Source organism: Equus caballus, chromosome 3 (assembly GCF_041296265.1).
Source record: "Equus caballus isolate H_3958 breed thoroughbred chromosome 3, TB-T2T, whole genome shotgun sequence".
Lineage (NCBI taxonomy): Eukaryota > Metazoa > Chordata > Mammalia > Perissodactyla > Equidae > Equus > Equus caballus.
Window position 1 is genome coordinate 96,201,693 of NC_091686.1, and position 18,635 is coordinate 96,220,327.

Below are 18,635 nucleotides of genomic sequence, written 5' to 3' on the forward strand. Positions count from 1 at the left end.
AAGAGGGGTGGTAGGGGGTAGGTCCTGAGGAGAATCAGTAAAGCCTTGTCAGGCCATTGCCTCAGGGATGTCATTACAGTCTCTTTAGGCAAGGATGAAAGGGCTGTTTTTTCTGACAAAGAAGACTTGGAAGAATTTAGGTGTTCAATATCCCCAGCTTTATCACGAACTACCTATATGACTCCATTTCAATTTTCGGATTTCCCTCCTTTCAAGTCAATGCTCTCAATGTACCAGAAGACACCCTGGGAGGTTGGGCATTAAATTTGCCTTGTAATTCAGTCTGTCACAGGATGAAACACTCGGTTTGGTTTTCAGAATTCTTGTCCCTGCAACTACAGTAGACAAGGGTTTCTTTCAGGGAAGATATAGAAGCTTTTGCTAAATAAGTGAAAAGCAATAGGGTATGTTGGAGTGTATGAGGAAGCCATTTGGTTTAAAACTAATTCAGCCTGACCCTGTTTTTCCAAAAGGGCTTGATGTGACCTGTTGAGGATGCATTGTTTTTCTGTTTTAAATATTTACTATGTCCCAAAGACAAGAGTGATGCTCTTAGAGGTAGGGATGTAGCTTCCCCCCCATATCGGCATTTCCTTAAGGATAAGCATCTCTTCCTGGGAACTAAGGATTAATTGCTGACCTGTTGTGCTCATCTTGTGACCACCGACCTGCTGACCTTCCGTGCCAGCTAAGCATCTCCTAACAGTAGTAAAAGAGATATTCCTATCATATGTGATGTGTGCTCTTTGTTCCAAGACTGTATATAACCACCTTGTACACCTCATTTCTTTGGTGCCCTTCCTTCCTTGTGGAAGGAGGGCCCCAGGTTATAGTCCTCAAACCTGGCTCATAATAAACTCACTTCGATTTTGATTTATAGATTGCTTATGGTTTGGTTGCATCGATGCTTTCAAGTTATTTATGCAGACCTTGTACTGGGAATCTGAAGCCAAGTTTCAAATTCCACCAGAGTTAGGGGCAACCAATCAACCCCATTATACTACTTAGTTTGACTAAAATGTCTTAAAATAGCAAATACATGAGCATCCAGAACCTTGCCTTCTATATGTGTTTGGCTCGGAGCATCCAATGGCAATATTTTGCATATCTCTGTAACCACATCAAGCCATGGACTATCAGTGCTCTCTTTACTACTGGAGATAGAGTCATTAGTGCCTTTAAATCTATCAACTAGACAACCAGTTCCAGAAAACCCAGAACCAATTCAGAAAACTCATCTTTCAGTTTCTGTTCCTCAAACCTCACCAATATTTTTATCAGTCAGGGTTCAACAAAAGAAGCAGAACAAAAGAAGGGGGTATAAAATAATGGATTTATTTTAAAGAATTGGTTTATGCACTTGCCGGGGCTGAGAAGGCAAGTCCAAAATCTGTTGGACAAGATATCAGAAAGGTCAATCTGGGACTCGTAGGCACATGCTCAAGTTGCAGTCCACAGGTGGAATTTTGGAATTTCTTTTTCTTCAGGGAGAATTCAGCTCTGCTTTTAAGGCCTTTCAACATATTGAATCAAATCTATTCATATCATCTAGAATAATCTCCCTTACTTAAAGTCAACTGATTATGAATTTTAATCACATCTGCAAAATACCTTCAGAGCAACACCTAGATTACTGATTGATGGATAACTGGGGACTGTAGCCTAGCCAAGTTGACACATCGAAGGACTATCATATGCTTCTTTATTTATTTTTTAATATGTAGCATGTACTACTTTTGTAATTAAAAAATAATAAATATGTGAATGAAAGCTTCTCTATTTAATTGACAGTGGATATTTTTAGACTGAAGGTTGTTTTCTTCTTTGTACTTTACTTAGGCAATAACATAATTAGCTCCCTTTTCTTTTTCTACTTGACCTTTGTTCACATCTCACCCATTCTTCCTGCATTTGAGCTAGCAAAGACAGGTGATGTAGGATGCATAACAGTTCTTGGATGGTGGCTCCAAATTAATGCAACTTTCAAAGATAGTTTTCTTTCCCTAAAATGGTAGATTACATCCTGAGAGAATTTTACTTTTAAGTCTCAGGAGCTCTATCATCTTCTATTACATCAAAGCCACTAGTCATTCTTTATAGCATTCTGATTTCTGAACTCTAGGTGAATAAAAAGTGCACAATGTCTATTGATTAATGGAATAAAGGACACGTTAATTTAAAAAGTAAAGGGGAGACACTTTGTCTAGTTTCTGTAACAGCACAGGGATAACCCAGTTCTACACAGTTTAACATTCATTCTTTTCATCGGCATGGGCTATTTCCATGGCAGATTCAGCTATGTGAAAGGCATAATGTGAGATCTTTTTAACACATTTTATGTCAGTTCATTTTGCTCTGTAATCTTGTTTGGTTTCTGACATGTTCTAAATAGTTCAGTAGAAAGATTTTAAACCACTATCCCCATTCACATTGATTCATTTTCCAGGAAATCTCTATGCTGTCTCTTTTCATTAGAAAAGAAATGACTAACCAGTCAACCAGCAATTTTAGTGTCCTTGGCAACAAAACAGGGTGACTCTTTTTAATAAGGACCCTAAAGAAAGAAATCTATGTTCTGAAAACATATTTATCTCAATTAATTTTTGTGAAAGGAAAAAACTACCAGTCTCCTAATTGAATCACACTGGACAGAAACCTGTTAACAGAATAATGAGGACCAAATCACATTTTAAAAAATCCATAGTTTTAAAATAGGAGGAAGACATTGCACAGGAATTAACACAGAGGACCCATTTATCTGTGAATTAATAAATTATTAAATAGGTAGCTGATTTTTCTTCTTAAACTAAACTAACTTTTAGGCAATTCCTGTGCTTTTTTTCCTTTGCCATTTTCATCAAAAACAGAATAAGTTCTGAGAATCTAATGTACAACATGCTGACTGTAGTTAATAATATGGTATTGTATATTTGAAAGCTGCTGAAAGTAGATCTTAAGAATTCTTACCACATATGCAAAAGTTTACTATGTAGGGTGATGGAAGGGTTAATTATCTTGATCTTGGTAATCATTTCACAATGTATATGTATATCAAATCCTCATGTTGTAGACTTTAAATATATACAATCATATTTGTCAATTATTCCTTAAGAAATTTGGGGAAAAAATTGAATGGGAAAGTTGTCCTATATAAAATTGCTTCCTTAGAATTATTGGTTTCAGAGGAAAGACTTTCATACGCTTGATCTCAAAGCAGTTGTGGAAGGAAATTGTTTATATGCAGTTGGAGGATTTGTCCTCTCAGTCTGAAAGACTTGGGTGGAGCTTCCCACCCAAGAATGGTCTGATAAGATCTGAGCTAGTGTCTATAAGGAGATATTATTTTTGTTTCTCTGAAACAAGATTTCCAAGCTGAGTGGGGTGAACCAGGATGTTTATTTCATTCTTTACCATTTACAAAGCATTTCTTTAAGTTATCTTATTTAATCATTTAATCTTTAAAACAATCCAATAAATTAGGTACTATTACCTCTTTTTTTTTTGTTTTGCTGAGGAAGATTCTCCCTGAGGTAACATCTGTGCCAGTCTTCCTCCATTTTGTATGTGGGTTGCCACCATAGCAAGACCACCAACCAGTGGTGTAGGTCCATGTCTGGGAACCAAACCTAGGCTGCCAAAGTGAAGCATGCTGAACTTAACCACAAGGCCATTGGGCCCACCCCTCTTGCCTCTATTTTTAAAAAGAGGAATTTGAACCCTTAAAAAATTGAGTCCCTTTCCCAACTTCACATAGCATTTAACTACATTTATGACTCTGAATCTCACAGATTATTAGAATGACCTTCCCTCTCAGATTATATATCTTGTCCAAAGCTTCTGTGTTAGTCTGCTAAGACCGCCATAGCAAAGTACCACAGACTGAGTGGCTTAAACAGCAGAAGTTTACTTTTACAAAGTTCTGGAAGCTAGATGCCCAACACTGAGGTGCCATCAGGGTTGGTTTCTGGTGAGCCCTCTCTTCCTGGTTTGCAGATGGCAGACTTCTCACTGTGTCCTCACATGGCCTTTCTTCTCTGTGCACTCGTGGAGAGAAAGAGAGCTCTCTCTTGTCTCTTTTTCTTCTCATAAAGACACCAGTCCTTTAGGATTGAGGCCCTACTCGTGTTACCTCACTTAACCTTTATTACCTTCTTAGAGACTCTCTCTTCATATGCAGTCACATTGAGGAAGAAGATTTCAATATATGAATTGTGAGGGGAAACGCAATTCAGTCCATAACAGTTTCCTTCCAGAGAATAAAAATAATCTACATGTTTTATTATCTCCAGAGAGATAATAATCTATGTGTTTTATATAGATTCAAATATTTTCAAAGTCTAGATGAAGTTCAGAAAAATAAAAAGAAAAGAAAAATTTAAAAAAAGAAAAATAAAGAGAGGCCCAGAGAGATAAATTAACCTATTAATATGAACAATCAAGTAATGGTAGAACTGGGACTAGAACTCTTTCTTCTGCTTTTCACAGAGGTGCTGTTTCCATTAAACAATCCGCGTCTTGTGATGCTATAGCTCATATACAGTTCCACTGCAGTACATACAAGGCAGAAGGTAGACTCAAACTAGTCAATTTGGAAGGAATTTTTGAGAAAACCGGTGCTCTAAGTTGTAAATTGATCTAAGCTAATATGGGACTTCATAATTGCTGGCTTCGTTTTAGTGTTTATCATAGCATCCAATCTTTATCGGTAGGTAAGCACTAAGAGCTTTCTTCCAGACTCCTACTGCCAAGCATCAAAGTAATCGTTAGAATAAATTCTGTACACATACAAATGCTTATTAGCAAACAGGAACTGAGGCAGTCATGCAACATGTTTCTTTAAGCTCAATAACATCCCAGCTTTCTGTCCTTTTAAAATGCTTTGAACATATTTGGCATGAAAACTTCTGTAGAAGATAATATGACAATGTGCTAGAGACAGGAATCTGCTTATCTACTTTTTAGCAAGGGACGACCCGATTCTTTTAAATTAGTGACTGTGCTCCAGACTCTGTGGGAATAAAAATTCAAGAGCCGTCAGAACCATATGGATGGCTGGACTCACTATTCATGTGAGGGCCAGTGACTCTATAGTGTTTCTAACAAATTCACAAATTTTGATCACTACTCACTTCATTAATGAAGTCATTTTTGTAGCATCTCTTATGCTAGGTAAATAGCCTCTGGTGTTGAGTAGAGATAAGCAAAGCTCAAGTCTCCTGACAATATCTCCACCCTCAACAACTTCTTTCTTCATCACTCATTCTATTCTCAGCCCCACTAGCTTTCTTCCTCTTCCTTGAATATACCAACAGCATTCCAATATGTACGTAGAATTACTATATTATATATATATAAAATTGGTTCCATTTCTTTGGAGAACCCTGACTAATATATCTATATATGCCTCAAGACATTAGAAAACTGTAAAAGGCTATACATATATAAGATATTATTCCTACATTGCTAGGACTGCACTAAGGTTTCTTAAGGGTATCTCTTTGGGACAACCTCCAGTTACATTATACTATGAAGTGCTAGACGCAGAAGAGAAGCCCAAAGGCCAGTTACTTGGCTTAGAAAAAGGCTACTTTGGGTGACTTTTGGTCACCAGAGGGCACCATGGGCTCAACAACTGGTTCTTTATTGCTCAGACATTTTATTACTTGATGCATATTTAAGGTTTCTTTGCTTATTCAAAAAGCATTTACGGAGCACATACTATGGGTCGGGCAATGTTCTAGGTCCTGGGGTGCACAGTAATGAATAAGAGAAATAAGGTCTCTATCACTGAGCTTGTTTAGATTTCACTCAAAATGATGGTTTGAAACAGCTTAAATCTGGTTAGATTTAAGATAAAAATGAATGGAAAGAAATTTTATGGTCATGGATTGGAAGACTTAATATTGTTAAAATATCTGCCCTACCCAAAGCAATGTACAGATTTCATGTAACCCCTATCGAAATCCCACCGGTATTTTTTACAGAAATAGACAGGACAATTTTAAAGTTCATATGGAATCATAAAGGAACAGGAACTTGGCCTGAGAAAGAACAAATCTACAACCAATCTTCGACAATGGTGTTAAGAATATACAATGGGGAAAGGATAGCATCTTTAAGAAATAGTGCTGGGAAAACTGAATATCCACAATCCAAAAAAAAAAAAAAAAAATGAAGTTAGACTCTTATTGTGCATAATATGCAAAAATCAACTCAAATAGATTAAAGACTTAAATGTAAGACCTGAAACTTTAAAACTCCTAGAAGAAAATACAAGGAAAAAACTTCATGATGTTGGTCTTGGCAATGATTTCATTGATGTGACACCCAAAGCACAGACAACAAAAGCAAAAATACACAAATGGGATTACATCGAAGAAAAAAGCTCCTGCACAGCAACGGAAACAATAGCAGAGTGAAAGGGGAACCTATGAAATGGGACAAAATATTTGCAAACCATACATCTGATAAGGGGTTAATCTCCAAAATATATAAGGGACTCCTACAACTCAATAGTGAAAAAACTAATGACCCAATTTAAAACTGGGCTAAAAACTTGAATAGACATTTTTCCAAAGAAGACATAGAAATGGCCAACTGGTATATGACACATCACTAATCATCAGGAAAATGCAAATCAAAATTACAATGAGATATTACCTCATACCTCTCAGGAGGACTGCTATAAAAAAAGCAAAATACAACAATGTGCACAAGGATGTGGAGAAATTAGAACCCTTTCACACTGTGGGAATGAAAAATGTTGCAGCTGCTATGGAAAACAATATGGAGTTTCCTGAAAATTTAAACATATAAGTATCACATGATCTAGTAATCTTATTTCTGGGTATTTATACAAAACAATTGAAACCAAGATCTCAAATAGATATTAGCACACTGATGTTCATTGCAACACTGTTCCCAGTAGTCAAGATGTGGAAACAAACTAAATATCCATCAACAGATGAGTGGATAAAGAAAATGTGGTATATACATACAATGGAATACTATACAGCCTTAAAAAAGAAGAAAATTCTGCAATATGTAACAACATAGATGAATATTGAGGACATTATACTAAGTGAAATAAGCCAGTCACAAAAAGACAAACATTGCATAATTCCACTAATATGACGTCTAAAATAGTCAAAGTCATAGAATCAAAGAATGGTATGTTGGTTGCCAGGGGTTCAAAGCAGGGAGAAATGAGGAATTACTAATCAATGGGCATCAAGTTTCAGTCAAGCAAGATGAATAGACTCTAGAAATCTGCTGTACAACATTGTACTTATAGTCAATGACAATGTATTGTACACTTAAAAATTTGCTAAGAGTATAGAGCTCTTGTTATGTATTCTTACTACAATAAAATAAAACAAAAATAATGAAACACTGGGGGAAAAATGCTACCGTGTGCCATATTTAGACTGAGTAGTCAATAGTGAACAAGACAAGGTGGTCTTAGCTTCCACTGAATTTACAATATAGTAGGGAACACAAAACTTAATTTTTAAACATCCAATTATGACTGATGATAAAATGGTGAATAAATTACAAGGTGATACCACAATACACAATAGGGTGACTCAATTATTTTTTAGAGTTTAGAAAAAGGTTTTTGGAAGAAGGAGAATGTAAAGATGAGTAGAAATAAGTTGGGAAAATCTTCCAGAAATACATTCTAGAGAGAAGTAACTGAAAAGAACTCAGTTAAACATGGTATGCCATGAATGAATGAAGAGGGAACTGATTAATTACGAAGAGGGTTTGGTATAGAAAAGTGGCTGTGTAGGAAACTATATTAATTTTCCTTTCTTTGTGGTGTTCTGGGATGTATCTGCTAATCCAGCACCTGATCTGGAGTAACCTCAGCCTTATAACAGACCCAAGACCGATCTACAGCCATAAGACTTTGGGACAAAACCTGTAGTGTTGCTTGCCAAAACAAAGTAAATCTCATTGGGTTTAATTAGAATGAGACTAGCTGTGGACCTGTAATAAGTTAAATAATGATCCATGTGACTCATAAACATCCAATAAGATAGAAAATAGGCCAGAATCCCAGAACAAAAGATGCGTTATAACACTACACAATCAAAATTAATTCCATTTTAAGTAAGAATGGCAATTAGTAATCTCAAAGGTGCTGGAGATAGGGGTAAGGCCCACAAGAAACCAAGGTATTCTCATGGGCCAGCCTGGTGGCATAGTGGTTAAATTCCCATGCTCTGCTTTGGTGGCTCAAGGTTTACAGCTTCGGATCCCAGGTGCAGATCTGCACACCGCTCATCAAGCCATGCTATGATGGCATCCCACATACAAAATAGAGGAAGATTGGCACAGATGTTAGCTCAGCGATAATCTTCCTCACCAAAAACAACAACAAAGTCTTTTTATGATATGAACAGACATTTCTCCAAAGAAGATACACAGATGGCCAATAGGCACATGAAAAGATGTTCAACATCACTACTCATCAGGGAAACACATATCAAAATTACATTGAGATATCACCTTACACCTGTTAGAATGGCTATAATCCCTAAGACAAAAAATAATAAATGTTGGAGAGGATGTGGGAAAAAGGGAACCCTCATACACTGCTGGTGGCAATACAAGCTGGTGCAGCCACTATGGAAAACAGTATGGAGATTTCTCAAAAAATTAAAAATTGAAATACCATATAACTCAGCTATTCCACTACTCGGTATTTATGCAAAGAACTTGAAATCAATGATTCAAAGAGACTTATGCACCCTTATGTTCACTGCAGCATTATTCACAAAAGAGCAAGACATGGAAGAAACCCAAGTGCCCATCAACTGATGAATGGATAAAGAAGCTGTGGTGTATGTATATATATATATATATGTATATATATGAGGGATCAGAGATTTTACGTATGTTTAGTTAGCTTCATTCATGAAACAATTAAATGTGTTACGTCTTTGTTTCTTTTTTTCTATAGACCCAAGAGATCACCCTCTCTCAAACATGAAAGTGTCTGTTGTAAATAAAATATATTGTTAAACTTACATATTTTTTGTCATATGGCTTCCTAGGAAAGTGACTGAAGAACTAGATGAAGTGAAAAGAAAATGGATCTCTAAAAGGAAGTATAAGAAGAAAGGACTTCTAAAGACTGAATAAGAAGATAAAACAATGTCAAAACAGAGATCAGGAGAATAGAATAGTAGTACATGTAATTATTTGTTATAATTAGTAATCACCAACTGAAGAGCCACTAAGTGCCAAATATTGAATTATACTCTGAAAATGAAATAATGACAATTTTTTTAAAGTAATAATATTGGCATCGTATTTTTAGGATGCTCTGGTGTGAGGAGAGACTGAAATAGAGAATAGTAGAGTGCAGTAACTACCATTATTTTTTGTCTTTTCAGTATTTCTTCCTTCTCCTTTCTCTGGTGATGAAAGTCCTCTTTTCTGGGAAAATCTATTTCATGTGGTTCTATGGAGCCACATATAGGGTTCTTTCTGTGACCCAGGTTTAGCCAAACAGGGCTCTGGAAAGCCCTAATCAGAGTGGTTAGTTCAGTAATGATCATGTCATACCAGCCAGACAACTATGCCTTTTTGTGGATTTTTTTTTTAAGGACTATTTAGAAAGTTTATCCTTCCACTGAGATTAGTAAGCTTGAAAGATATGAGCCTAGGGCTTCTAATAGCCATTTTGTAAACCACTGGAACAGAAGAGACGACAAGAGATACACAATTTGAAGGAGCCCTAGGATCTAGCCATGCCTAAAGTCAGCTATACCTCATCACATCCAGGAAATTTAGTGAGGTGTTTTCTTCCCACTTGTAAGTAAAATTAATTCTGACTTATACAGAGGATACCACTATATGATAGTCAATTCTTACATACATTTAAAAAAAATAAAAACATCTTGAATTTCAATCTTGAATATTTTATTAAGGAATAAAAAGGTCATAGGCTATAATTTCTCCATTCAAAGCCAGACAGGTCTACTGAATTCTGATTTTTTTTGTTTTGCATTGTGGCTAAGTATATCTAAAATAGTTCAGAAACATAAAAGAGAAAACCAAGTTTACAAGATAGACTACAGGACTTCTGAGATTATGCAAACAACACAATGGCTTGTGTTGGAGTCTGAGATCATGAGTCTGGCGTGAAGATAAAAATACACACAGGAAATGATGTAGATTAGTGAATGGAGAGAGTCTAATTTAAAACTCATTGTAAAACTTGCCTATTAACAATTTAGGACACTACACATTCACTTATAAGCGTATCTTAATAGACTACAAAATGAAAGAGAATTTATGAAGTGTTTAGCTCCCAGCATAAAGCTGCTGGAGTTGACGAGTTCATTTATAATATTTGATTTGAAAATCTTGGGCACAGCAGTAGCAAGTTAAGATGCAAATTAAATTTTTCAGGAAATAGGAGAGATGCACATTTTAATTGAATTTCCCATGAATAGAAGGTTAGGAAGTGCCCACTGGTGGGGAAGCATCACTGCGCCACAGCCTGAATGTCACTGTGCACGGTTTGGGAGGAAGTCTTAATGTTCTTCTCTTTTTTCTTACTGTGTTCTCCAGTTTGCACTAACAATCTCCCCTGCTGCAAAGGGAATTGTCAAGAAGGACTAGCAGGACATAAGCTTTATTTTAAAAGCAGTCAGTTAGTCACAAATGAAGTCAAGTGAATGGGTTCTATGTGACTTGGGATCAGGAGCGAAGGCCTTGATAGAGACACTTCTCTCAAGGACCTCTGCCCGGGTAATACTGAGCTTGGGCTAAGATTTAAATTCAACCTACAAATTTTCCCCTCTAAGAGATCTCAGTGAGCCTAAACTAAAAATTAAATCCCTTTTCCCTTGACCAACCAAGGGTAACCAGCTATTCTCCTGATGTACGTGAAGTCCTTCATGTTGAACAGCTGCGTGTTAAACTCTTAAGGCAAATAAAGAAGGTCAAAAAGGTGCTATTAAGAACTCTATTAAAGTTATAATGAATCACCATATTCTCCCCATGACAGACTCGGAGGCTCACACAGGATAGGCCCCCATTTGGTGTCTGTGGCTTTCTCCATCACACAATAATTAGACAGATGCATAAGAGTTTGCTAAGAAAAGAGCAATAGAAGGAAAACAGCATCCAGGATTAAAGTTGGGAAGAGAAAAGGTTATTTTGTTCCTTTTTATTTGAGGAAGATTAGCCCTGAACTAACATCCGCTGCCAATCCTCCTCTTTTTGCTGAGGAAGACTGGCTCTGAGCTAACATCTGTGCCCATCTTCCTTTACTTTATATGTGGGATGCCTACCACAGCGTGGCTTACCAAGCAGTGCCATGTCCACACCCAGGATCCAAACCGGTGAACCCCGGGCCCCAGAAGCAAAACGTGCACACTTAACCACTGCACCACCAAGCCGGCCCCCTGTTTTATTCCTTTAATGATGACACTGGTGAGGTTTCAGAGTGAAGATCCCAAAGCAATATCAACAGAGAAGCTACAGGATGGAAGGAGAGAGCATGTGGCTCAGGTTCAGGGCCTGGGGCTGCATGTTGTATCTGTGCAAAGTCACTCCAAGTCCATGCTGAGCTCACCACCACAGTGGCAGCTGGGACAAGAGACAAGGGAGGCTGAGAGGCTCTGAAGCAGTGCAGAGGTGGAGTCTGATACACAGGGCCTGAGGGAAAACCGAGAGCTGTAGATAATTGGTGCAGAGGATCCATGCATCTATTTTGTATATTAACTCCATTTGTTTTTAATTTAATTTTTAGGACTTTTCCCCACACATTCACTTTTTTTCTTTGCCTTGAAGCATGTGGGACTCTGCAATTATAACTAAATGTATAACCAAAAAGAAAGAAAGAAAGAAAAACACTATTGATAAATACTATTCCAAATACAGTATATAAAGGACAGGCAAAAATCCAGTGTTGCATATGATGAGCAAAGAGAAAATTGTACATTTTGATACATTTGAGATAGTTGGAATTCTACCAATACAAACCTCTACCATCATGATCTTCCTTTCCTCTTATAGTCAAAGACGTTTAATATACTGAAAATACTCTTTAGCTTTTATCTTTGTCTCTCATTTCCATTTTGGGTGATCTTATCTTAATAATTATTTCAATATTTCTGAAGTGTTCATAATGAAATTTTTGTTATATGTGTGTGTAAGGATATTTAGAGTACATGTATGTACAACCTATGACTACAAATATATAGAGAGAGAGGGAGAGAGATTACATAAACTTTATAATTTACTTCTCTGATGCAAACATGAAATTGATGTTTGTATCATTTATTCTAATGAGTCTATTGCATATTTTAACATATTACATTAAGCAGAAAGTCAGTTCCACTTCAGTAATGGCATTGTCCTCATTAACGGTGATCCAGAGAAGAAATTAATTTTCATCAGTTTAGTCTGCAGCTATTCCTAGGAAATGTAAGCCATTACTGTGTGGAATTTTTGCATATTTAAATATTTATGATTGGTTTATAAATATTTATACTTTAATAATTCTGTAGATTAAAAGCAAATGAAAACCTGCTATAAATGTATACTAGAATTGAACAATTAAGTGAATGGATGGTGGGTGGTAAGTGCCAGGTTTCTCACTGTTGAACCGGGAGATTACACGTAAGCAAGGGGAAGAGGCTAGAATGATTCGCATGGTAATGGATTAGAGCTGGAGACAGTATGAACTTGTTTAGCTGAATATAGGTTCAAACAGCTACATGTGGAAATATATAGAGATCTGTGTATTTACACAGGATAGTATATACACATATATCTCCTTGCTTTGTCAGCTGAGAGCCTAGAAACAATTTGGTAGCAATGAGCACACGTGGTACACTGATCTTTGTTGCTAAAACAGGTATACCTTGGAGATATTGTGGATTAGGTTCTAGATCACTGCAATAAAGTGAATATTGCAATAAAGTGAATCACCCAAATTTTTTGGTTTCCCACCATAGTTAAAAAGTAGTTAAGAGCCAACCCTGATGTCCTAGCGGTTAAAGTTCCACATGCTCCACTTTGGTGGCTTAAGTTCGGTTCCCAGGTACAGAACCACACCTCTCATCTGTCTATAGCCATTCTGTGGCAGCATCCCACATAGAAGAACTAGAAGGACTTACAACTAGAATATACAACTATATACTGGGGCTTTGGGGAGGAAAAAAAGAAAGGAATATTGGCAACACATGTTAACTCAGGGTGAATTGTTCCCATCAAAAAAAAACCAAAAACGTACTTCATTGCTAAAAAATGCTAACCATATCAGAATCTTTAGTGAGTCATAGTCTTTTTGCTGGTAGAGGGTCTTGCCTCATTGTTGATGGTTGTTAACTGATCTGGGTGTTGGTTGCTGAAGGTTGGGTTGGCTGTGGCAATTTCTTAAAGTAAGACAACAATGAAGTTTCCCATATTGATTGATTCTTCCTTTCATGAATGATTTCTCTGTAGCATGCAGTGCTGTTTGATAGCATTTTATCCACATAGAACATCTTTCAAAATTGGAGTCAATCCTCTCAAACTCAAACCCTGCTGTCAGTTTATCAACTAGGTTTGTGTAATATTCTAAATCCTTTGTTGTCATTTTGACAATCTTCACAGCTTCTTCACCAGGAGTAGATTCTATCTCAAGAAACCACTTTCTTCCTCCATCTATAAGAAGAAACTCCTCATCCATTAACATTTTATTGTGAGATTGCAGCAATTCAGCCACATCTTCAGGCTCCACTTCTAATTCTACTTCTCTTGCTATTTCCAGTTACTTCCTCCACTGAAGTCTGGAATCCCTCAACGTCATCCATGAGGGTTAGAATCAACTTCTTCTGAATTCCTGTTAATGTTGATATTTTGACCTCTTCCCATAAATCACAAATATTCTTAATGGTATCCAGAATGATGAATTCTTTCCAGAAAGTTTTCAACTTACTTTGCCAGATCCATCAGAGGAATCACTATCTATGGCAGCCATAGCCTGATGAAATGTATTTCTTAAATAATAAGTCTCAAAAGTCAAAATGACTCCTTGATCTACAGGCTGCAGAATGGATAGTGTGTTAGCTGGCATGAAAACAACATTAATCTCATTGTACATCTCCATCAGAGCTCCTAGGTGACCAGATACATTGTCAATGTAGTAATATTTTTAAAGGAATCTTTCTTTCTGAGCAGTCCATCTCTACAGGAGGCTTAAAATATTCAGTAAACCATGCTGTAAACAGATGTGGTGTCATCCAGGCTTTGTTGTTCCATTTATAGAGCACGGGAAGAGTAGATTTAACATAACTCTTAAGAGCCCTAGGATTTTTGGAAAGGTAAACAGTGACTTCAACTTAAAGTCACCAGCTGCATTTAGCCTCTAACATGAGTCAGCCTGTCCTTTGAAGATTTGAAGGCAGGCATTGACTTCTCCTCTCTAGCTATGAAAGTCCTAGATGGCATCTTCTTCCGATAGAAGGCTGTTTCATCTACATTGAAAATCTGTTGTTTAATGTAGCCACCTTCATGAATTATCTTAGCTAGATCTTCTGGGTAACTTATTGTAGCTTCTACATCAGCACTTGCTGCTTCACTTTGCACTTTGATGTTATGGAGATGACTTCTTTCCTTAAATGTCATGAACCAACCTCTGCTGGCTTCAAACTTTTCTTCTGCAGCTTCCTCACCTCTCTCAGCCTTCCTAGAATTGAAGGGAGTTAGGGCCGTGCTGTGGATTAGGCTTTGGCTTAAGGGAATATTGTGGCTGATTTGATCTTCTATCCAGACCACTGAAGCTTTCTCCATATCAGCAGTAAGTCTGTATCACTTTCTCATTATTTCTGTGTTCACTGCAGTAGCATTTTTGAATTCCTTCAAGAACTTTTCCTTTGCATTCACAACTTGGCTAACTCTTTGGCACAGAGGCCTAGCTTTCAGCTTATCTTGGCTTTCAACATGCTTTCCTCACTAAACTTAATCATTTTTAGCTTCTGATTTAAAGTGAGAGACTTGCAACTCTTCCCTTCACTTGAACACTTAGAAGCCATTTCAGGGTTATTAATTGGCCTAATTTCAATATTGTTGTGTTTCAGGGAATAGGGAGGCCTAGGGAGAGGGAGAGAGAAGAGGAATGGCGGGTCTATGGAGAAGTCAGAACATTTATCAATTAGGTTTGCCATCTTATATGGGTGTGGTTTGTGGTGCCCCAAAACAATTACAATAGTAATAGTAGTTACAATAGTAATTGAATAGTAATCACTGATGACGGACCACCAAAACAAATATAATAATAATGAAAAATTTGAAACTATTGCAAGAATTACCAAAATATGACACAAAAATATGAACTGAGCAAATGCTGCTGGAAAAATGGCGCCAATAGACTTGCTCAATACAGGGTAGACACAAGCTGTCAATTTGTAAAAAATGCAATATCTGTGAAGCGTAATAAAGCAAAGTGCAATAAAATGAGATATGCCTGTACTGTTATCCAATAAAAGGTATTGTGGTGTCAGAAATTAAGGAAGCGCTAAAAAAGTTTTTTAAGAAAAATAAAAACTATGTTGATAGGAGTATTTTAAAGGGACATAGGACCCAAATGAAAGAGCTCCAAATGGCCAAATAAGAAAACAAAATAGCATTGGATGATAACCCAAAGCATAAACTAAGTACCAATGAGTCCATACTAATATAAATAAATGAGGTAGACCATAACTCCCCACTCTCTAAGTGCATATCATGCATAGTAACTGTTATGGGTTGAATTGTGTCCCCCAAACTTCACATGTTCAAATCTTAGATCTCAGTACCACAGAATTAGATTTTATTTGGGAATAAGGTCATTACAGATGTAATTAGTTAAGGTGAGGCTGTACTGGAATATGGTGGGCCCCTAATATAATATAAATAGTGCCCTTATAAAACAGGGAAATTTCAAACCTCCCTGATTGCCTAGTGGTTATAGTTTGACACTCTCACTGCTTTGGCAGCTGGGTTCATTTCCCTGTCACAGAACCACACCACCTGTCAGTTGCCGTGCTGTGGCAGTGACTCACATAGATGAACTAGAAGGACTTAGAACTGGGATATATAACCATGCACTGGGGCATTGAGGAGGGGGAAAAAAAGAGGAAGATTGACAACAGATGTTAGCTCAGGGCAAATCCTTCCCTACAAAAAAAAGGGGAAAAAAAGGAAAATTAAAAATAAATAAATAAGATGGGGAAATTTGGACATAGACATGAACACAGGGAGGACGCCAACTGAGTATAAAGGCAGAGATCCAAGTGATGTGTGTACAAACCAAAGAGTTCCAAAGATGTCAGCAAAGCCCCAGAAGCTAGGAGAAAGGCTTGGAACAGGCTTTCTATCACTGCCCTCAGAAGGAGCCAACCCTGCCAACACCTTGATCTCGGACTTCTTGGCTTCAGAACTATGAGATGCTGATATTAAGGCACTCAGTTAGTGATACTTTGTTACGGTAGCCCCAGAAAACTAATACAGTGACTTCCTTTCAAAAAGCAGAGTATGGAAAGAGAAAAAAGGGTAACTCCACAGTGGAGTGACCTGACAAACACTATCTCACCCAGGTGATCAGGGTTAACATGACCAGTGATGAGTAGCATTGCTGGTACTTACCTTTAATATAATGTGATGAAAAGGGTACTTTGCTTCTCTGGTCTTCCTCACAGAAACCCCTAACCCCAGTCTAATCATAAGAAAAATATCAGACAAATTCAAATTGAGGGACATTCTACAAAATACCTGAACAGAACTCCCCAAAACTGTCAAGGTCATCAAAATCAAGGAAAGTCTGAGAGACTGTCACAGTCAAGAGCAGCTAAGGAGACATGATGACCAAATGCAATGTGATATTCTGGATAGGATCCAAGAATAGAAAAAGGACATCAGGTTAAAACTAAGAAAACCTGAATAAATTATGGGCTTTACATAATAATATGTCAATATTGGTTGATTACTTTTAATAAAAGTGTCATATAAGATGTTAATAATAGGAGAAAATTGGGCCTGGGCTATATAGGAATTTTCTGTATTATCTTCTCAACTTCTATGTAAATCCAAAACAGTTCAAAAATGAAAAGTTTAAAAAATAAATGAAAAAAATTGGATCAGCTACACATTGAGTAAGGTACTTAAAATGCGTAAAGCAAAGTCCTGTGAAATACAGGTATAGTTTATAGGAAATTCAGTTTGCAATAATTCCCAACATACTCATAAAAGCTAATGTGCACATTAAGTAAAAAATAGTATGGTCATAAATTATTGATATAAATTATGCAGTTCAGTGAGGCAGAATGTATATTTCAAACATGATCTCTGACAGTTTTTTTATCCTTTCAAACTACAACTAACAAATCCTTTTTCCCTGTCAGTTTACTAGGAATCATAATATTCTTTGACATACTATCCTTAAACAGTTACATAAACAACTTGTGGTTCAATTAATTTCAGTTGAACAATTTTTTATGTTCCACAGTAAAGACTTAAAAGATAATAAAGGAATGGAGTTAAAGATTTATCAGTAATTTTTTGTCCTTTGTATTACATGCAAAATCAAACTTGTGTGGAGATTTGGGGTAGAGCTGCTCTGTCATTTCTTGCTGTGTCAATTTCAATCTACTGCTTCTTCAAATCAACAGAAGACAAAATAGAGCATTTTTAAAAATATCTGAGGTGCTAGAATAGAATACTGCACCATGTGTAGCATATTAACTTTCCAAATAAGACAACATTTCTATTTTTTTTAATAATTAGCTTTTTGTGTGTGTGTGGTGACATTTAAGATTTACTCTTTTAGCAACTTTCAAGTATGTAATACAGCATTGTTAACTGTAGTCACCATATTGAACATTAGAGTCCCAGAACTTATCCATCTTACGACTGGAAATTTGTACCCTTTGACCAACATCTCCCCATTTCTCCCACCCCCTAGACCCTGGCAACCACCATTCTACTCTCTGTTTCTAGGAGTTCAGCTGTTTTTAGATTCCAGAAATAAATGAGATCATAACGGTATTTGTCTTTCTCTTTCTGGCTCGCTAATGATTAGCATTCGTCTTTTGTTGGTGAAGCAACCCAGTTTCAATCAGTAGAAAAGTGTCAATCTGAGTCTTTTGAATAAAGAAATTACTATAGGATGTAGAACTTACAAAATCATTGGAAAATACAGATCCAGAAGAGGGATCGGATCAGAGATTGAATCACCAACCAGTCAATCAGAGAAGCCATGTCCTACAAGCCATAGATGCAGAAACATGAAAGGCAAGTTTGTGGATAAGCCTGTGCAAAGCCATTGCTCCTGAGTAGCTACTGAATCAGTGAGTCCACAGCCAAGTGTCTGGGAGAGCCTGAGGTCACTGTTAGTCAGCATGGCTAGGAGGCTGGAGGAATAAATGGACACAGAGAAAGCACCTCTGTGAATGTTTGCACCAGATATGGTTGGGAAAAGTCTCTCAGAGAACAACAGATGCTCCTTTATTTCTGCATTCCAAGTGTACAAAAGTCCTTTGGACCAACTCTAATCTGGAAGCATACAGGGAAACATAACTCCAAGCCTAATTAAGTTTACCCTAGCAAATGTCATATATATACTCTATCCTTGTAAAAATCAGATATAA

General features: G+C 36.9%; 1 non-coding gene across 1 annotated transcript; it reads left to right on the forward strand.

The window, feature by feature from the left end:
• Window positions 1-14,723: 14,723 nt before the first annotated feature.
• MIR1261 (microRNA mir-1261) lies at window positions 14,724-14,808 on the forward strand. Its single transcript, NR_032810.1, has one exon. It is a non-coding gene; the product is annotated as a microRNA mir-1261 (primary transcript).
• Window positions 14,809-18,635: the final 3,827 nt, after the last annotated feature.